Consider the following 22,311-nt stretch of genomic DNA (forward strand, 5'->3'; position numbering starts at 1 on the left):
TTACATAATAGAATCCTATAACGGCAAACAACCCTCATGCTTTTGCCTGTCTGGAATGCAGTTGCTGAAGGGACCAGTGTAAGCTGAAAGGAGGAGCAGTGAGCGACATGGTATTCACTTAACCCTCAAAAACAATTCTTGCAGTCTCATCTACCTGGTGAATAGGCCCAGGCTTCAACCTTATGCTGGTGTTCCAGCTCATAGACGGCTCTTTTGTGGAAATAGAATGAGAGTTTTTATAAATGTTTAATGGTTCGCACGGTGACAGGAGAATATCTAGTTAGGCAAGAGATTTTGTGTCACAGCAAAAATTTTTGAAGCTTTCCCTTTGTTGCAGGAACCCAGGCTGTTCATTTGGATTGCTTTAGCCATTCCTGTCTCTTTGTATATTTAATGCTACAGAAGTGTGCTAGCTGATAAACCAGTTCTGAGGATAGTAATAGTATAGCGGTTCATTGTAGTAGCACAGGTAGAATGTCCTACAAGCACTGTGGTTCCAGGGGCACCACACACCCCAATGGATTAGTGTGGTGAGGTACTACAGATATAGCTGTGATTCATGAGCCCTCTCAGCCACAAAGCCCAAACCTAAACCACACGTAGCATGTCCCACTTGGCCCCCAGCTGCCCATTGGCACTCCCACCAGTTTCCTGAATAATTCTGTAGAACATCTAATTCTGGAACTAGAGAACAATCAGGCTGGCTGGTATGCCTGGGCTGGTATGAGGTGGGGGAGGCAGCAGGCTGGGGGGAGATCTAGCATTGAAAAATTCTGTATCACTGGGAACTGAATAGAAAAAACAATGAGAAGCCATGTTGGATCAGGCCAATGGCCCATCCAACCCAACACTTTGTGTCACACCATGGCCAAAACCAAGGTATGACCAATGGGGCCAGAACTCCAGAAGCCTTCCACTGTGGCCCCTCAAAGACCAAGAATCCAGAGTATCACTGCACCAAACTGAGTGTTCCATCTTCCTGCAGCAGTGAATTCCATGTGTCGATTACTTTTTGGTGAAGAAGAACTTGCTTTATTTACTCTAAACGTACTGCTCATCGATTTCATTGAGTATCCACAAGTACTTGTGAGAAAGGGAGAAAAGTACTTCTTTCTCGACCTTCTCTATCCCATGCATAATTTTGTAAACCTCTGTTATGTCTTCCCTCAGTCGTCATTTCTCCAAGCTAAAAAGCCCTAACCTCTTTCACCTTTCTTCAAAGAGAAAGTGTTCCATCCCTTTAAATTTAGTTGCTCTTTTTGCCCCCTTTTCAATGCCCTATCTCTTTTGAGGTGTGTTGACCGGAACTGTACACAGTATTCCAAATGAGACCACACCATAGATTTATTCAGGGGCATTATATAATACTGCCTGGATCACCCAGGATCAGGAGATAACTTGTTTTGTTTTTACCACAACCATCTCCTTGATTACAGTTCTTTCACTTTTACCCATCAGAGTGAATGGCAATCATTTAAATGTGCCACCTTTAAATGTGGCAATGTAAGACGATACATTTGGAGCATTATCAGGGTGTGATGCACTTTAAAATCTTAGAAGTGCTGTACAAACAGATAAATGACTGTGAAGGGTGAATTTTTTTTATAGAAGCAGAGAGCCTGGAGTGACAGGCTACTCCAAGGTTAGTATCAATTGTGCAGAGAAAGACTTGAAAGCTGAATCCTAAGGAGAAATTCAGTCTGAATTCAGCCCTGAACAGAACAGTTTAGCACAGAGTTTAAATATGCAAAGAGATCAGAGCACCAAACTGCTTAAAAGAATAAAATTATTTTATTAAGAAGAGAAACCACTTTATAAAGAAAGAGATGGGGGAGAGAGGGAGAGTTCCAAAATAACTGTCTAGCTGTTGCTTTGCATTCATTCAGTCTGTTCTGGAGGCAAGCAGAGAGGAAGTGTGATCAAAGCAGCAGGAAGTCTTCCTGGTGACATTGGACGAGAGTATTTGAAAAATATCGGGAAGTTCCTAGCCTATGTTATATACATACCTCCTCCAATGTTCCCTGTAGGATATTCTTCATATTCTGTTCAATCATGCACACTTTAGATATTGCATATTCCAACACAGAGTACTGGGGAGATTTGTAAGGAAGTCTAGGTAATCAGGTGAAGACTCCCATTTGGGCCAAGAAAAGGGGATAGATCTACTAGAGAGAGAAGAATTTCTCTTCCCAGTTAAAACAGGGAGATAGCTCTGAAGAGTGGAGAGATACCTAGTCTCATCTGGTTAGAAACTGCCTTTTGAAACCAGAAGGGTTAAATAGGCTCAAGAAGAGTACTGGTATGCTTAGTGAAGGAGTTTGGATAAAGGATAGAGTATCCCACCCTTCTGGAAACCAAAGGAGTCAGTTACTATTGAAAGGAAGTGTACTGGTGTGTTGAGGAAATGCTGAACAAAAGCCCTTCATATCGAAGTCACTGTGAAATGCTTTAACTTTTAATCACTTAAAACATATGAACTGAAGTTTGTGCATGTACTGATTTACCTGAGAGTTCTTCATTGAATTACCTCAGAAACTTTACCCCTGATTTGACCTGACCGTTTCCATTCTAGGTTGAATAAAATATCTTGTTAGTTTTACATTTCGAAAACCCCCAAGTGTTATTTCAGTGATTTAAGTTCCACGGTGATCTTGACCCTTCCCTTAGGTTTGTGGGATGAGCCAGCAGCAAAATATCAGACAACCAGGGATTCTACTCCTTCCTCACTTGCGGCCAGTGATCACAGGACCTGAGCGTTAGATAATTTGCCTCCAGACAGCTTGAACGTGTCTGATTGTGGGAGAATTATAATAACACATGGTGCTTTCTAGCAGCTGCTGCAGTCCCAGCTCCCACTCTGCTATATCTGGTGATGTTGCTGCCTCCTACTTTAAAACCAAACAGAAAAGAGAACAAGAGTCCAGTAGCGCCTTGAAGTCTAACAAAATCTGTGACGAGGCAATGCCATTAGTCACTGCTCACTTGTGCTACAAGACTCTTGCTCTTTTCCACTGCTACAGACTAACTTAGCTACCCGTCTTGATTTTAAAAAGAGAACCTTTGACATTTTGTGTTGAGACTTATTCCTTTGGTGTCCCTGTATTCCTTATAATATCCTTTTTGTGAGTTGATTAGAATAGGCTTTCTCAATCAGGTTTTTGTGAAACCTTGGGGTTTCTTGATGGCCCTGGAAGGGTTTCCGGAATGGGTGGGAGTTACAGTATTTGCTGGCGTATAAGACTACTTTTCCCCCCTGAAAAATATGCCTTCAAGTGGGGGGGGGGTCGTCCTATACGCCGGGTGCACTTCAGTTGGGATAGACATAGCTGCCCATAGTGGCCCATAGTACTGTACTGTAATGTAACAAACTCTATATTTTGAGTGGAAATGTTGGGGGGTCGTCTTATACGTCCAGTCGTCTTATACGCCAGCAAATACGGTGTTTAATTTTTTTTACATATTTTTTAAATGTGTTAAACGTTTATTGGGTGATATGACCATATGTGGTCATGTCAACCCACCCACCCCAAAATGACCAGTGATGGGCCTGGAGGGGGTGGGGAGGGGCCCCAGGTGGACGTGTCCACAGCTCTGCTTCCCAACCATATTCTGCACGATTGGGCCACTTCTGGGGTTTCTGAAAGCGTGGAGAATGTCTCAGGAGTTTCTCAGTGGCAAAATAGTTGAGAAAGGCTGGATTAGGACTTAGGCCTCAGTGGGTAAAGAACATCTAGATGGTTCCAGCAACTGTTTTGTGTAGAAGTGGTATACAAATATCTATGTTCATTATGTTATTTAAAAAATGAAAACAACTTTTTAATCTCAAAAATGATAAAAGCAATAAGCAGAAAGTCCTTAGTGCAAAGGGAGAGTGGGAGTATTTGATCTAATAGGGTCTGTCCTGAAAGCACCTTTACATAAACAGAAACCAGTTTCACTGGATTCTCCGTTAATTGGTTGTTCTTTAAATGAACGCACACAAAAGTCCTCTCCCATAGGGTAGGAAGGAGACTTTTCCTAGCACATACTGGAATCAGTTACCATGGCATTGCCAAAGAAGATTTTGGTCTCTATAGCAACATTTTGTCGGCTTGTCACACCTTACATCTAAGGCAGGCAGAAGCAGCAGCTTGTTTTTATCTTGTGCTTAATAGGAATGCGGGAAGATATGCTTCTAGTCATCTTAGAATGGAAGTCTTGTGTATTAATTATTACTAATATATGAATGTTAATAGCGTAAGACTTAATAGTAAAGGGTGGAACAGAGCTGACAAAGAGAGCCCTCTTTGACTCAGCTGGAGAGAACAGCTTTCAGCTCTTTTTGTTTACTCTGTACAAATGCGGTATGAATTACATATAACAGTCTCAGTATAAATTATGACGGTATAGTACAGATTTCCATAATGCTGATATTTCTCGGGAGGCCCAATGATCAGAATTGCCCCTGTAAACATTGAAAAGTTTGTTGCCTCAATCTATAGTTTCATTCACTACCATTCACCGTCCTTCATATTTAGCTTGCAATAACCTGTCAGTTCAGTATTGCATCCATCTTCCAAAGATCCCAGGGTTGTGTATGTGTGCTGCATACTATGTGGGACTATCTCATCTTATCCTCACAACCATCCTGCCTGCGTAAGCGGGGAGTCAATTCCGCAGGGCATCCAGGGGGCTTCAGGGTTGAGAAGACACTTCATTCTGAGTTTCCGACGTCCTGACTCAATGCGGTCCGTGCTTGTTATAGATGTTTAACAAACTTTAAAAACATATTTAAAAGAATTAGCTCCTGCCCATTCAGGAAACCCTTCCAGGGCTGTCAAGAAACCCCAGGGTTCCACAAACCCCTAGCTGAGAAAGCCTGCATTAGTCAACCTGTAGTCCTCCAGATGTTCATGGGGGCTCGTGGGAATTGTAGTCCATGGACATCTGGAGGACCACAGGTTGACTACCCCTGCCATACAGCATGGTAATTTTAGGCACACCAGTTTCTTCAGATGTTGGTTTTGTTGTACCTGCAGCAGAAGGTTGGCATCCTCCACCAGGCATTCGCTTGAGGCCGACCGTCTCAGAACACCTGCTGGTCCCCCCAGACATCCTCCCATGACGGCAATAACTAACCTCCCAATGTTGTTGTTATTTATTATACAATGTATATGTATAATTTCTATTCTATAATTATTGTTATTATGAAAGTTGTCTATGTGTTCCATGTAAAGTTAGATAATGTTTCAATGTAAAATGCCCAGAGCTGCAAAGAATGGGTGGTATGAATGAATGAATGAATGAATGAATGAATGAATGAATGAATGAATGAATGAATGAATGAATGAATGAGCAAGTGCTTTTAATGTCATTGAAACTGGCCTCTATCCATGGGGCTGAAAGAGATGTGAACTTGGTAATGAGTGAGATTACTCAGTAACAGCAGACAACGTGTAGATGCCAACACTCTGAGCCTAGTCTGAGTTAGGGATTCAATATTTGATGTTTTTAATATTAATATTGCTCTTATGCAAGGTTGGACATGCCAGAAAGCATTTTTCTTTCATATTCTGCATCAGCTCATTTATTTGATTTGTTTATACCATTTCCTAGTTCCTTTTCCAACTTCCAGCACTCAAATGATGCACATTCTTCTAAAACCGTCATATAAAATCAGTAAACATTTGAAGCAAAAGTAAAGATGGACATGCTTGGCAAAATCCTTTGCATTTACAAAAGTGTTTTTATTTCCCAGAGGAAGCTGTGTTATAAGAGTTCTGGCCTAATCTCCCTATTATAATGAATTGTATAGACTGGTTGTCACAACAGAAAAGGCCCAATTCTATTCCTGTTGGACCTAAGCACAACAAATGCTAGGATGCTGGTATGAATCAGGTGAGTTCTGAGTAAGGTCACTGTTAGGGAGTTTCCTATTGCCTTATAGTTAATCTCAGGTGAAGACCCACGTTGGTCTGCACTAGAAGAGCAAGATTCCCATCCCAAAGCACCTTAAAGTCCAACAAGATTTCCAGAAATGAAGGGAGTTTTGTCTCTCAAAAGCTTATCCCCTCAAAAATGTGTTGGTCTTTAAGACTCTATTGCACTCTTGATCTGATACCCTTAAGCCGGGGTTCAAAAACAGGGGTCCATTGAACTCTGAGGGCCCGAGGGAGTTCTGAAGAGGGTCTGCAGGAGCTCTGAGTTGGTATGGATGGGGGGTGGGTCTGGGCTGTCTTCTCAGCTTCCACTCTTCTTTACAGCGTATACGAGACAGAGCTGCCATAGTAGTCGTAAAGGCGGCAGGGGGAGAGCAAAAGGAGGACTAAGAATGCATGGAGTGGTATCACTTCCGGGGGAACGGTAGGGGTTCGTGGTCAGCTGACATCACTTCCGGGGCTACTCAAAGTTTTAATACTTATTTCAGGGGCTCCTCCATGGTCAAAAGTTTGAAAAAGGCTGCCTTAAGCCAAAGCTTCCTTATATGTATTTGGCAGCTGGCCTTCTAGAAAACAGCTGTTTTAGAAAGTCTCTCTCCTATGTGATGAAAACAACTGTTTTAGAAAACTATTTGATCAGAGATGACAGCAGTTGAGCGGCTAAAGGGGGCCTTTACAGCGACGTGCATCTCTGTGCATGTTGAATTTGGAGATTGGGCTAGCAGCAGCAGCAGAATAAGGGAAGTAAGCAAAGATGGAGTGTGCTTGTTTTTCTGCCTGAATTGAGATGGATGACAGTAATCACAGAGACAGTGTTCTGGCCTTTTCGGCTGTGCCCACCTACTGAGGAGGCTGTCATGTTCTGCACCATGCTGCCATCCCCCCCTTGACAAAGGAGCCTCCATTTTGGCAGCGCACAGAATAATTAGGGGTGGCATAACTTCACAGCTGGTTTGGTGTTCGAGGGGTGTGTGTGTGGGTGCAGGCAGAAGGGGGAGGGGGATGAAACAAAGCCAACAAAAGAGGGAGTTAAATGCGCTGTCATGAAAACCAACCGTTATCATTCTAGCTACGGTATTCGCAAAGGGTATAAGGCTGAAGAAAAATTTCTGCCTTCCAAACCGGTTGGTCACTAAGAAGTATAAGATGGAGTGGTATTAGAAAGCCCTGCGTTGTGTTTATTGATCGATCGATTTTCAAGTTTATAGCTCGCCACTCCCTGACGGGCTAGCTCATGGCAGGTAACATGATAAAAATAACCCCAATAAAACCCCATTGAAACAATATATAAAAATTACCCCTTCCCAGCAGCTAAAAACTGACCTCACCCATCATCATTCAAAGATGGAGGCATAGGCTGAATGTTATTGCCAGTTCGTGTTTGTGAGTGTGTGTGTGTGTGTGCTAAACCCTGGCCTCAACCGAAGACCTGGCTGAAGAGCTCCGTCTTATGGGCCTTGTGGAAATGAGGAAGCCCCAACAGGGCCCTCAGCTGCCCCGGGAGCTCCTTCCACCAGGTCAGGGCCAGCAACAAAAAGGCCCTGGCCCAGGTTGAGGCCAGGTGTAGCTCCCGTGGGCTGGAGATTGCCAGCAGATTATTACCCGCAGAGCGCAAAGCCCAGCGGGGGGCATAGGGAGATGGAGTAATTCATAGAATCATAGAATCACAGAATCATAGAGTTGGAATGGGCCATACAGGCCATCTAGTCCAACCCCCTACTCAACGCAGGATCAGCCCTAAGCATCCTAAAGCATCCAAGAAAAGTGTGTATCCAACCTTTGCTTGAAGACTGCCAGTGAGGGGGAGCTCACCACCTCCTTAGGCAGCCTATTCCACTGCTGAACTACTCTGACTGTGAAATTTTTTTTCCTGATATCTAGCCTATATCTTGGTACTTGTACTTTAAGCCCATTACTGCATGTCCTTTCCTCTGCAGCCAATGGGAACAGCATCCTGCCCTCCTCCAAATTCATAACAACTTTGGGTGCAGACCTGGATTTTTAAAACCTAACTTTAAACACACACACGCACGGAACATTCAAATATGCCTAGAGTATGCTTCAGTTATAGATTGACTCTTGCATAAGTAGGATGCAGATGCCTAGATCAGAAAAACCTGCGAAAGGGATGATAGTTCTTGTGATCCAGTTGGTCCACAGCTCATTCAAATAAATTTGGGGTCATAGTGACAAAGTTATCCGTCACAAGCAGCCTTGAACACAGTCCCTGTAAGAACTGGGATTGAGCCCTTGTACCTCCGCAGCAAAACATTTCTTGCAAGCTATTTAAGCACAGTATATTTCCCTTGGGAGCCTCTTGTGGTGCAGAGTGGTAAAGCAACAGACATGTAGTCTGAAAGCTCTGCCCATGAGGCTGGGAGTTTGATTCCAGCAGCCGGCTGAAGGTTGACTCAGCCTTCCATCTTTCCGAGGTTGGTAAAATGAGTACCCAGCTTGCTGGGGGGGTAAATGGTAATGACTGGGGAAGGCACTGGCAAACCACCCCGTATTGAGTCTGCCATGAAAACGCTGGAGGGCGTCACCCCAAGGGTCAGACATGACTCGGTGCTTGCACAGGGGATACCTTTACCTTTACGTTTCCCTAAAGCCCCATCATGTTATTTTGGAACTGGGCAGTATATTCTATTTCTAACTGCATGAGAGTGTCCCTCTAAAATACTCAGCTGCTTTGTGGGAGCAAGGAGACACGATACATTTTTCTACATTTTGACTGATGGTGATAAATTATTGTGTGTTTTCTGTGGACTCTGACATGTAGTACACATTTCTTCTTAATGATGAAAGGCTGTTGTGAGCTCAAGAAAAATCATCACCTTTCCCCCAGATTTTTCAGCCTCTTAGCAAACTTTCAGTAACAATATTTACTTCTGTTCAAATTATTCCTTGTTCCGTTCCAAGTAATATAATGAGAGTTTAATTGTTTGACAGTGTTGACAAGCAGTGATCTTAGGATAGGTTGATGAAGGAAGAGAAGTAAATGGCATCCTTTGAAGTGTCAAATACTCTTTACTCGTCGCAGTGAAATGCCGTTAATTGAAGGCTACAAGTTAGTAAGATGCAAAACACTGTTTTTCTTCATTTCTTCCAGAAGTGCAATGGAGTGCTTCCTCTTTTTCTGAAACAGCCCTTTTAATTAATCAGTCAATTAATTTACAAAATTTACACCTCACCTTTTTTTCTGGCATTGGTGCCACCAACGGAGATAACATTAAAATGTATATAATAAATTCTTCAAAACCACTAAAACCAGATAAAAACGCATCATTCAAACAATTAAAACCAAGTTGAAATATACATACAACACTATAAAATACATATAGAAAAAACAACAATTAAAAACAGGGCAGGGAGTTAAAAATGGCTGAAAATGCACCCAACAAAACAAAAAGTCTGCACATGCTGATCGAAAATGGCAATAAATTTATAGGCTGACAGATGGATGGACTAGTAGAATATGGCAATAGAATGGCAGTGGGACAGACTCTCCTTTGGATAGAATGAAGAGATGGGGCACCTCTTTCAGAACCCCTGGACATGGACCCCATGGACCAATCATTGTGAAATTTGGAGGGGGGTCAGGGAAGAGACTCCTGGATCTACCCTGAGAGTTTGGAGGCTGTAACTGGAACCTCCACCCACCCAGGCTCCGGGAAAGGCTGGAATGCCAGACTTCCCATTAAAGTCAATGGCGCCATTGGTTGGTTCTTATATGCCGCTTTTCTCTAGCTGAAGGAGTCTCAAAGCGGCTTACAGTCACTTTCCCTTCCCCAGTTTGGTGTACTGGTTAAGAGTGCGGAAGAAGGCCAGATCCTGAAGATGAAACTCAAATACTTTGGCCACCTCATGAGAAGGAAGGACTCCCTGGAGAAGAGCCTAATGCTGGGAGCGATCGAGGGCAAAAGAAGAAGGGGACGACAGAGAATGAGGTGGCTGGATGGAGTCACTGAAGCAGTCGGTGTGAACTTAAATGGACACCGGGGAATGGTAGAGGACAGGAAGGCCTGGAGGATCATTGTCCATGGGGTTGCGATGGGTCGGACACGACTTAACACCTAACAACAACAATAACATGTTCAAATCCTCACTCTGCCATGCAGCTTGCTGGGTGACCTAAGTGGGCTAGTCACATTTGTTCAACCTTACCTACCTCAGAGGGTTGTTGTGAGATTTAAACGGAGGAGGAGAGGCCGACATATGTCACCCTGAGCTTTTTGTGGGTAGGGCAGGGTTAAAATGTAGTAAATAAGTGGCTGGATAAATAAATTAGACCCAGAGAGGAGTATGTATTCCTCATTCCTCTAGGGCAGGGGTAGTCAAACTGCGGCCCTCCAGATGTCCATGGACTACAATTCCCAGGAGCCCCTGCCAGCGAATGCTGGCAGGGGCTCCTGGGAATTGTAGTCCATGGACACCTGGAGGGCCGCAGTTTGACTACCCCTGCTCTAGGGAATTCAATCCTGAGGAATCCAGTAAATCTTATTCCCTTGTAAGTTAATTGAGGACTGAACTTTTGAAGACGTATCTCCCACTTAAAATATATATCTAGTAATAGAACTCGACTGTTAACATTATGTACTTGTAATGAATGGTGACAGCAATTTATTCATGATCTATGAGAGATCAGCGATGATGATGGTCTCTAATGTTTTCTTCTAATACCTTGTAGGTAGCACAGGACAAAATAATACATCAACTATGACATGACGAAACCTACTTTTCATTTCTCTTCTTTTAAAAATCCTTGTGCCTCTCCAGCCAGCAGCCAGCGTTGCTATCTGGCTTTCCCGGTGGCTCAGCTGTAGTCCAAATGGAAACTATTTTGAAAAAGGAAGATAAGTTTTGTCATTTGAGAAGGGAAACCCTCTTGTTGTCATTCCTTCTGGCCATATTTTGACAGACATCCCTGCTCCTTGTAGGAAGAGGGTTAACATCTTCATCTGAGGCATCACATCTGTCTTCATGTGACACTTGGGCGACAGCTAGGAATCCTTTTTATAGACTGAACAAGTTTAAACAATGATGATAAATGTCAGGAATCATGCCCGACAATTACCTGTACACAACTGTATTGTTGTTGCCACTTTGCTCTGTTAATTAGCTGTCATGCATGCACAATAATGACCCGCCACTGAACGCATGTAGTGCCTCTTGTGAAGGCACAGGTTGTGTCCTGGACGCAGATAAGAAGCTGGTTCTTCATTCCTTATTCGTTCTTTATTTGTCTTATATTTATAAAACAGCACTTGTCCTCTCGAATGGGAGAATCCCCTGAAGGTGAGGATGTATGAATTATGGTGGTTCAAACCATATTTTGGAGTTCAGAGTTTTTAAACTCTTGCATTCACCCATAAGGATGGAATCTGTTTCACTTAATATCTCTGGTAAAGCCTTGGAGGAGGACCGTGGCTCATGGCTTAAGTGCCACTCAGCGACTAACACCCACTCAGGGCAGCTATCCTGCCCCTTAGTGCCTCCTCCTCCAACCGGCTTGCCTTTCTGTCCAGCAGCCAGCCAATCATCCACCCCTGACCACCCCCTCCTCCTTCCGCTTCCCTCTGAGGCTCGGAGGCTGCAGATCCCTGCTACATGAGAGCCGCCCCTGCCAGTGAGTTCCCTGACAGCTTCCTGCAACCTTTCCAGGTCCTGGGTGGAGAGGGAGGCCATCTGCAGCGTTCTTCCACTCCACCCCATGAGTCTAGTGCCCATTGTATTCCTCAATGCAACGGGCTTGGCCCCTAGTAAGGAATAAGAACCAACTTCAGTCTCCTAACAGAGATGCTGTGGTGGCGGTTGTTAATATGACCAGGTGCTCAGGGGAGGGGCCCTTGCCATGGCTAGGAAGCCTACTATGGTGCAAACTCTGCTGCCTGTTTTAGCACTTCAGAGCCTTAAGACTATGCAGGTCAACACACAAAGCCATCCTAGCACTGAGCCCTTTCTTCCAGCTGGAAATATCACCAAATCCTACTAGTTGCAAAGGGGGCTAGAAGGAGCAGCTGGAGTGGGGCAGGGTGGAGGGTAGAGGCACGCACAGTTAAGCCGCCTAGCTTCTCCTTCGTTATTTCTAACGCTAAGGGATTCTTTAATCCCAGTTTTTGTCATAATCCTCATTTTCAGTTAGAGCAATCAGGCTACCTGACGCTTTCAAGTCTCTCTCACAAACCTTCCAGCTAGAAAGCCGACTTCTAGACAGATGCCAAATCATTCCCAGGCACTTTTCAATAATCACTTAATGGAGCTCCTGATTGCTTTGCGAGAATCCACGCTTTGTGTCTGGGGTGGAATTTAACATGCCATGAAATAACTGTAACATTTTCCAGTACTTGAAGCTTCTGCTGTTCTGTCTTTCCACAAGAGTAGTAAAGCTAATGAGGAGCAGTCTCCTTCCCCCACGTCTCCAAGTGGAGAGTCTCCTGGTTAGATGAATTGCTCTAAACCGAGAAAGGGGTGAGCAACCCTCCCCGAAAGTTTATTCTGCTGCTGCAGCTGAATAAAAGTTAGTCTTGCCCCCGAGATCATCTGTAGCCACAGAAAAACCCCAGTAGTGACGATTTGAGGAAGATATTAGAATGCTTTAGAGCGGTTTCTCAGTGGAACAGGCTTCCTCGGGAGGTGGTGGGTTCTCCATCTTTGGAAATTCCATTGGCTGCAGAGGAGAGGACACGCAGTAATGGGTTTAAACTACAAGTACAACAATATAGGCTAGATATCAGGAAAAAATTTTTCACAGTCAGAGTAGTTCAGCAGTGGAATAGGGTGCCTAAGGAGGTGGTGAGCTCCCCCTCACTGGCAGTCTTCAAGCAAAGGTTGGATACACACTTTTCTTGGATGCTTTAGGATGCTTTGGGCTGATCCTGCATTGAGCAGGGGGTTGGACTAGATGGCCTTTGTGGCCCCTTCCAACTCTATGATTCTAAGACCGTCAGCAGGGTCTAATGCCATAGAGGTAGCCCACCAAAGCAGCCATTTTCTCAAGGGGAGCAGTATTCTATGGAGGAAGGGATATGAAACCTGTATACATTCGTAATACAGATCAGTCAAGTTTGAAACATCTGTTAAAATTCAGACATTTTTATGCAGGCTTCATCGAATGCAATGCTCCGTTTACTCTTCACTTCAAACTAATTAAAATCCTGTGCCAATGTGACATGAAATCTACCCATGAAAGGCTTCGTTATATCATCAGTGTAAATTAACTAATGATAGTAATCTTTATTTTATTGATAGCCCACCCTTCCCTGTCGGCTCAGGGCAGGTAATAACAGAATAAAACTTACAAATAATATAATTTACATAAAAACATTTTATATCATTTTAAATTCCATATGCCCTGGGCCATATGAAAAGGCCGGTATAAAAATATAAATAAATATACAGTAAGGTAAAGGTAAAAGTATCCCCTGTGCAAGCACCGGGTCATGTCAGACCCTTGGGGTGACGCCCTCTAGCATTTTCATGGCAGACTCAATACGGGGTAGTTTGCCAGTGCCTTCCCCAGTCATTACCATTTTACCCCCCAGCAGCAAGCTGGGTACTCATTTTATCAACCTCGGAAGGATGGAAGGCTGAGTCAACCTTGAGCCGGCTGCTGGGATTGAACTCCCAGCCTCATGGGCAGAGCTTCAGACTGCATGTCTGCTGCCTTACCACTCTGCGCCACAAGAGGCTCTTAAATAAAGTAAGTGAGTAAGTTTTTAAAAACGTCTCTTTAAAGCCTTACCGAGGAGGGTTAGATTATATCAGGTGAGTCAATAATTTATGAGTGGGGGTTCTTAGGCGGGGACACCAGCATTTCCCCAATGTTAATTCAGGGCCGCAGTCATAGGCCTGGCAGAACAGCTGTTTTACAAGCCCTTCGGAAACGTTGAAGGTCCTGTGAGTATATAGTTGTTGCTTGTCATATTTCTGCTTAGAACTTGTTATGGTGAGGGGGAAAAAGACCTTTGTGGGGCATTGAAGGAGACCTCTGAAAATCGTACCCCCTCACCTTGTGGCTTCTGAGATTTGGCATACGTTTTAGCCTGTGTTTACAAGGATTCTAAATACAGAAGGCTGAGATCCTTAAGATGCTGAATTCTTATTCTGTGCACTCGTGTTTCTGTGTACATCATAGTCTGGTTTTATGTGTAAGTCACATTTAATGTGCCTTTCCAGGTATAAGGCCTGTAAATCCTCATTCTATCTGTAAAAGCTGTCCAGATTTCAAGGAGAAATTAAGATTTGCACTAAAATGCTACTATGAATCTCCCTATCTGTTTTTTGGCTGATTCCTACTGGATTTTCTTCGCCATCTTTGTATCATGGAATTCCGACCTTCACATAATGATTTCCCCTTTCTTAACTGGTCTTCTTTGACTACGGTGACCAGATTTTAACATTGGTAAAACGGGAAACCATTGACCGGGGGGGGGGGTTCTTGTTTAAAAATGTGGTCTACACGGAGCGCCGAAAAAATTTCATAGAATGCAGAGAACGCAAAAAAAATATTGTAGTATATATTTTTGAATTTCAACATAAGTACAATTTGTCAGGTGCCCCCAGATGTCCCTCCAAAAGTGGGACAATCTGGTCACCTTATCTTTGACCCACATCACCGCAGCCAAAAATATATTTGCAATTAGGGTTGTGCGATTCGGCTGCCAAAGCGGCCGTTCCTTCCGGGCACAGCCAGCGCCGCGCCGCGGGGGGGGAGGGCGGTGCCGGCAGTGGCGTGACAGCGGGCGCAACCACGCAGGCGCGGAATTCCGCGCCTGCGTGGTTGCACCCGCTGTCACGCCGCTGCCGGCACCGCCCCCCCCCCCCGCGGCGCGGCGCTGGCTGCGCCCGGACGGAACGGCCGCTTCGGCAGCCGAATCGCACAACCCTATTTGCAATCCTCATTCTTGCTTTACTAGCTTCCTCCTTGTGTTGTCCTTTGGTTTCAGAACCGTTGCTTTGACTCGATGAGCTTATTCGGAGTTGATGCTGCCTTTTCATTTTTACGCCTCGTGTTGAAGTGCCCCCCCTGCGTTTCTAATTGCTGTGGGGAAAAAGCTTGCATTTAGATCTAAATGCGATACACAGCTTTAAGACTGAGAAACCCTTTGTGTATTAGCATGTGGTACACTGTCACCGAAATTGAATGAACGGTGTTGACTTCTGACAGTGTTCTTTGATCAGTGTTTTCATGCCATTTAAGCATAAATATTTTGGTAGACTTTGATTTCTGTCAGCGTTCATTAGACAAAAATATATATTTGTTCTTGGATTAATTGCAAAGCAGTTTGCATGCACGTTATCTAAATATGATGCTTTCAAATACAACTCGGTTACAGATATCAGGATCTGTAATTGCAGATGGTTGCCAAGGGAGACGCAAACCCCTCCCAATTCAATTATTCTTAATGCGTCAGAAGGTACAGAATTCAATCAAAGCAATATTTGCAGCTGTTTGAGGAGCCGGTTGTAGAAATACAAGGCTGCGAATGGTATCTGTAAAATCAGGGCCAGCAGAAAAGAAATTTTGACAAGTTCACAGCCTAGGAGCTGCCAGCTGTTTAGTGCAGGCTTGCTCAATCAGGGTTTTGGGAAAACCCTGGGGTTTCTTGATGATCCTGGAAGGATTTCCGGAATGGATGAATATTTTTAAAATTTGTTAAATATTTAGTGTGCGATATGACCTTATATTGGAGGGTCATTGTCCATGGGGTCGCGATGGGTTGGACACGACTTTGCACCTAACAACAATAACAACATGATCTTCATAGGGCTTGGTCCCTTGGTCCCAGATCATCCTCGTCGCTCTCCTCTGTACCCTTTCAATTTTATCTACGTCCTTCTTGAAGTGAGGCCTCCAGAACGTTGTACTTCAAGTACAACGATATAGGCTAGATATCAGGAAAAAGTTTTTCACAGTCAGAGTAGTTCAGCAGTGGAATAGGCTGCCTAGGGAGGTGGTGAGCTCCCCCTCACTGGCAGTCTTCAAGCAAAGGTTGGATACACACTTTTCTTGGATGCTTTAGGATGCTTAGGGCTAATCCTGCGTTGAGCAGGGGGTTGGACTAGATGGCCTGTATGGCCCCTTCCAACTCTATGATTCTATGATTCTATGATTCTATGAACTGCACACAGTACTTCAGGTATGGTCTGACCAATGCCGTATACAATGGGACTATGACATCTTGTGATTTTGAAGTGATACCCCTGTTGATACAGCCCAAAATAGCATTCACCTTTTTTACCGCTGCATCACACTGCCTGCTCATGTTTAGTTTACAATCCACAAGTACCCCAAGGTCTCGTTCACACACAGTGTTACCTAGAAGCGTGTCCCCCATCCAGTAGGCATGCTTTTCATTTTTCTGACCCAGATGCAGAACGTTACACTTATCTTTATTAAATTGCATCTTGTTCTCATTTGCCCATTTTTCCATTGTGTTCAGATCTCGTTGAACTCTATCTCTATCTTCTGGAGTATTTGCCAGTCCTCCCAATTTGGTGTCATCTGCAAACTTGATGAGTAGTCCTTCCAGCCTCTCATCTAGATCATTAATAAATATGTTAAAAAGCACCGGACCGAGCCCTGAGGTACCCTGCTACTCACCTCCCTCCAGTCTGATGAAACACCATTGACAACTCTTTGAGTGCAGTTCTCTAACCAATTCCCTATGCACCTAACTATCTGAAAATCCAGATTGCAGTCCTTCAATTTATCCATCAGAACATCATGGGAAACCTTATCAAAAGCTTTACTAAAATCCAAGTAAAAGACATCAACTGAATTTCCATGATCCAGCAAACCTGTCACTTGGTCAAAAAAGGAAACCAGGTTGGTCTGACAGGACCTGAGAGTCAACGTGCCCTTTGTCAGATGAGTAGGAAGTTACCAAGCTGGAATTTTTGCCCATGCCAATTAATCTTTTGTGAAAACAAGGGCAATGTGTCCTGCGTGTCCATGTGTTCCTAGTCACCAACAGAAAAAGCAGCGCATAGAGGTGCAGATAAGGAGCTGCATGATGCTTTGAAGTGAATATTGCAGCTCCCACATGCTAGAGCTCTGTGTATGATATGGAGTTCAGATGGAGCTGTAAGTCAAGTTGCATGTATCTGAGTTATAGACCGTTTATGCACTGGGAACTTCACTGCCCCAGCTCCCGTGCAAGAGCAGAAATCGGGGGCGGATGAGGTGCACCATGCCAAATGCTCCCCTGTGTGGGTACAGGTAGAGATGGGGCAACCTGCAACGACTAAAACTCCAGCCTACAGCCCAGCATGAAACCTCCAGTGCATAAACAGTCATAGAGTGGATTTGAGCCATAGAATTCGACATACCAGTGGAGGTAATCTAGCCCCTTCCTTAATGAGCACCCTGTTGGGTGCCCTTTGGGTGCCCCTTCAATAAGTGCTAATGCTGCTGTTTCCTAGCACTGAGTTATGGAACATTGAGGGCTCCCTCCTAGCCCACGTGACTAGATATTGGTAGGAGGGTCCGGTTAAGTTTCACCATCTGCTTTTTTCTTGTTTATTGATGGATGTCCTGTTTATAATGGGGTTTTATCTGCGTTTTACAATGGACTGTTGTAACCCGGCACAAGCCAGCTTCAGGAGTGGTGGGGAATAAATCAAATTATCATCATCATCATCATCAAAAGGGACACCATCCACAATAGGTGGCCATCAAACCTTTGTTTACAGACTTTCGCTAAAGAAGAGTCCACCACATCCTGACACAATCTGTTCTGTTGTTGCACAGTTCATACTGCTAGGAAGTTTCTCTTAATATTTTGCCCAAATGAACTTCCAATTTCTACTTGTTAGTTCTAGTCTAACCCACTGGAACAAGAGAGAACATTTTCTATGCTCCATTTTCTATGACAGCACTTTTGATCTGTGTCTTCCTTTAGTCGTCTTCTCCAGGTTAGTCGTCTTCTCCAGGCCACTTTCAACCTTTGATCATGCAGGTTGTTTTCCAGACAGTCCTGGGCCTAGTCTACACCCACAGGTTAATGCACTTTCAATGTGCTTTGGCAGCTGGATTTTCCTGTGCAGAACAGGAAAATCTACTTCTAAAGTGCATTGAAAGTGCATTATCTATTGTGTGCAGACTAGGCCCTGGTTTCCACCCCCTAGATGCACTGCAGTTGACCCACATCCTTCTTAAAACATGGTTGATGGAAAGAGAACTCTGACTAGCTCAAAGTCGCCCAGCTGGCTGCACGTGAAGGAGTAGGGAATCAAATCCAGATTAGCAGCTGCCTCTCTTAAACACTATAAGCACTCTGGCTCTTGTTGGAGATTTGAACTTGCTAATGGCATGTCCCCTTGCCCAGCCTGTGTCTCCTATCTTCCACCATGTCCACTGTCTCAAAGGGAGGACCCATAAGACCTCAGACTGGAGAAGAGCGGTGATTCTACCATTGGATTCCTTCTCCTCTGCTCTTCCCTACCCAAAACAGAGATATCACAACCCTCTTTGGTCTGCCTCCAGTTCTCCCTGCATAGGCTGCCCTCAACTCCCAGACTGCTTTGTGGACCATCTCTCCCCCCTTCCCGGGGAACCCAAAAGTCATGTGCCATGCTGAGGAAGTTGTGCCAACCGCAGCTATCATAGGCACCAGAGCTCCCTCCTTTCCTGGCTGGCTGGCAACCCACCTCACCAGAATTCCAGACCCACCTTCCCCATTTGGGCTTCTCCCAATTTTGCTGCCACGGTCACTGGTACTCAGCTGTACCTGCACGGAAGGTGTTGGGGGCTGCACCAGCAGCATTTCACACCCTTTGTTTTGCTTTTTCTCAGCTCCTTTAGTTGGAGAAGACAAATACAAAACAGGGGTTCAAATGATTCCATATTGTCTCAGTTGCCCATTAAGATTTCGCCAGGAAGCCGGCCTATCTGTTCTTTGTTCTGCTTGCTCTGAATATTGCCTTTATGGTTTTTTTTAAAGTATCCCTTGCAAGACCCAGCTTCTTCTGAGCTTTAGGCTTCCAGGTTCAACTTTTTCTTTTGTATTTATCCTTGGTAGGGTTATCAGCTCCAGGTGGGGAGATTCCTGGAGATTTGGGGGTAGAGCCTGGGGAGAGTGGGGTTTAGGGAGGGGAAGACCCACAGCAGGGTTTAATGCCATAGAGTCAGCCCACTAGCAATGTTCTCAAGGGGAGCAGTCTCTGTAATCTGGAAATGGGTAGTAATTCCAGGAAATCTCTAGCCCCGGCAGAAGGATGGGAACCTTAGTTGGTCATACATCCCTTCTCCCATTTCCCTTTTAAATCCCAAGTCTTCTGAAAGTTCCTTGTGTAGTCATAGAATCATAGAATCGTAGAGTTGGAAGGGATCTCCAGGGTCATCTAGTCCAACCCCCTGCAGAATGCAAGAAATTCACAACTCATCAAACTGGCTTCTTGACCTGTTGCCCATTTGCCCTCCTTGTTGGAATCATTTGCAATTATGCCATCGGTATTTCAGTTTTCAGAATCTCTCATTCCTTTTGAGTTTTGTTCTCTTGCAAAGTTTCATACCATGGGATCTATCCAGCTTTTTCGTGAGCTTTTTGAAACTGACTTTCCAAAAGTCTCCTGGGTATACATATACTATGCTCAGTTTTCATGTCCCTGCCGTGAAAAATGATTCTAAAATGACATGGTCACTTTCCCACAAGCTTCTGCCAGTTTCTCTTAACCTATTCGCTTTTCTCAGAGCAGTGGCATCTGTCCAGTTGTACTGAATGATGTCAGCAAATTTTGAATATTGCAGATTTTTGACTATTGCAGTATACTTTCAGGATGGTCCCAGCAAGCCTCAGCTTGTCAAATCTCAGAAACTAAACAAGACAAGTCCCTGTTAGCATTTGCGTGGGAGATTACCGAGGAAGTCCCAGGTTGCTAAACAGAGCCAGAAGATGGTAAACAACCTCTGTTCATCTCTTGCCCTGAAAATCCTACAGGGCTACCATAAATTGGTTGTGACTTGTATAGTTGTAATATACATTTCCCCTGTGATGTCTGTGGATAAGGTAGTGCGATAAGAGGCATACAAAGCAGGGCTTGAGAGACCCATCAAGGAACAATCGTTGTGTCCTGCATTGTGCAAGGGGTTGGACTAGATGATCCTGGAGGTCCCTTCCAACTCTGATTCTATGAACTCTGAGAATTGCTTAATCTAATGGACAAATCTGTGGGCTTCGTTAAGGGCCAACCAGGGCTCGTGGCGGGCCATTGTGGTTTGTCCCATTTCTTGTTCGGTATATCTGGATTTGATTGCTGTTGCTACTTAATAAAAAGAGCTGTTTTGGAAGAATGACTGGTTCTATATTCACCGAACCTACAGACAACATCTCTTCTTTGTAATACTAGCTTTTATTTGGAGATGAGCCCCCTTGCCCTGAAGTTTTTACTTTGTTTACAGATAAAACCAGTGTATATTTGGAGGTTTTGACAGTTTTGTCTCATGAGTTAGGATTCATCTGTTGTTGTTGTTGTTGTTATTATTATTATTATTATTATTATTATTATTATTATTATTATTATTATTATTATTATTTCGATTTATTTCCTGCCACTCCCGGAACCAGCTCATGGCGGGGTACAACTGCCCATAATAAAACCCCAATAAAACCCCATTAAAACACACTAGGACGTAACAATCATATAAGAAGAAATCAAAAATCCCAAGGAACACAGCAGTGGAAACCAACCTCCAATCCCCCCAGCAATATCTAATAGAGGAAGTGGGAAGAGGGGCACAGATAACACATAGCCAACCGCTGCTTAACACTGGGGGGCCCAATCAGATCTTCCTTGCTGCACCGGCCTCAACCATAAGCCTGGAAGAAGAACTCCATTTTGCAGGCCCTGCAGAATACCGAAAGCTCCTGCAGGGCCTGCCGATCCTCCGGGAGCTCATTCCACCAGGTGAGGGCCAGGACCGAAAAGGCCCTGGCCCTGGTTGAGGCCAGGTGCGCTTCCCTGGGGCCAGGAACGACCAGCAAGTCAAGACTGCTGAGATTAGCAATTGGTGTGTATTCAGAAGCTGGTTATTTTGACCCATCCTTTGGTTTCAATGAAACTGTGTTGTTTAGCTTTCAATAAATGGAAATGTAATTTCTAGCATAGTATAATACCCTGACAATAGCAGTGAAATCATCCTCAAGGCCTGGGAAGTCTTTCCCAAAATTCTCTGGTGTGATGGTGGCAGGGCGGGGTTGGGTGTGTTGTCCCAATTAAAATTCATTCACATCTTTAATTCCAGCAAACAAATATGCTTTGTGTGATGCCAAATGGTGCTCTCCTTATGCCAGGGAGATTTGGTGAGCTTATCCTAAGTGCTGGTAAAGTAAATAAGGGAGCCTGTGTCAAGTTTCAGAGCATCTGTACGCAAAACTGGAATCCAGCAGGAATTCGGCCTTTCCCCAATAAAAAAATAAAATTTGTGTGTGAATTTATTTAGAATTCAAAATACATATTAAAATTCTTATATAGATATTCAAAAAGCAAATACATAACCAAGACTTAAAATGAAAGAAAAATGTTTTAAAAGCCTCTCCTTATTGGTGCAGCGCTATTAATTGCAGGCGTAATTCAGTTCATGACCTTGGGGAGAAAAGTAATCTTCGATGCTTCTGGATGAGTCAACAGTATGGTTCTTAATTGACTGTTTCCTGAGGCCATAGTACTATTTCCTTGATCTTCTTTGGAAAGGGTGATTGGGTATTATTATATCTTGCAGATTGCAGATTAGTAGTGGCATTTATTCATGTGAGAAGGAGGGAGACACATGGACCTGTAATGTACAATGTATTTTTTTTTAATTAAACTTTATGAAAGGTGTGAGCAGGAGTGGCAAATCATACAGTCAAAGTTCTGTTTGATATCCACCCACCAGTGTGTTAAGAGCTGCAAACAGATGTGGGGAATAGACTGGGGCAGAGAAACAGTTCTGCCAAGCTCAGTGCATAAAACAAGGGGCCTCTGGTATCGCAGTTCTCAGGAGAACCGAATCGGTATGAATATAATTATAGGACTATTCAGCTATAATTAGTTTGGACTCTGCAACCCTTAAATATAGCTGTCTTCCTGTCACCACATAGTCTGCTCCAGCCTTCTGCAATGCATCTCTTTCACTTTTCTTCTAACACGTGGGACATTGCTTTGACTCAAAGACAGGAGCAAATAATACTGACCAATAGAGTTTAAACCATCTTGACTGTCTAGGGTTTTTTTTTAAATCATCTGGACATTTTTTAAACTTAGCCTTAATGCTAAGCATTAAAGGTAAAGGTATCCCCTGTGCAAGCACCGAGTCATGTCTGACGCCCCCTAGCGTTTTCTTGGCAGACTCAATACAGGGTGGTTTGCCATTCCCTTCCCCAGTCATTACCGTTTAGCCCCCCCAGCAAGC

At 44.1% G+C, this 22,311-nt stretch overlaps 1 protein-coding gene across 33 annotated transcripts in view; it reads left to right on the forward strand.

The window, feature by feature from the left end:
• The window catches only part of CACNA1C (calcium voltage-gated channel subunit alpha1 C), a 611,497-nt gene that overhangs the window by 312,420 nt on the left and 276,766 nt on the right, over positions 1-22,311 (forward strand). The gene's annotated exons all lie outside the window — the stretch shown is intronic.

This window comes from Paroedura picta, chromosome 5 (assembly GCF_049243985.1).
Source record: "Paroedura picta isolate Pp20150507F chromosome 5, Ppicta_v3.0, whole genome shotgun sequence".
NCBI classification, from domain to species: domain Eukaryota; kingdom Metazoa; phylum Chordata; class Lepidosauria; order Squamata; family Gekkonidae; genus Paroedura; species Paroedura picta.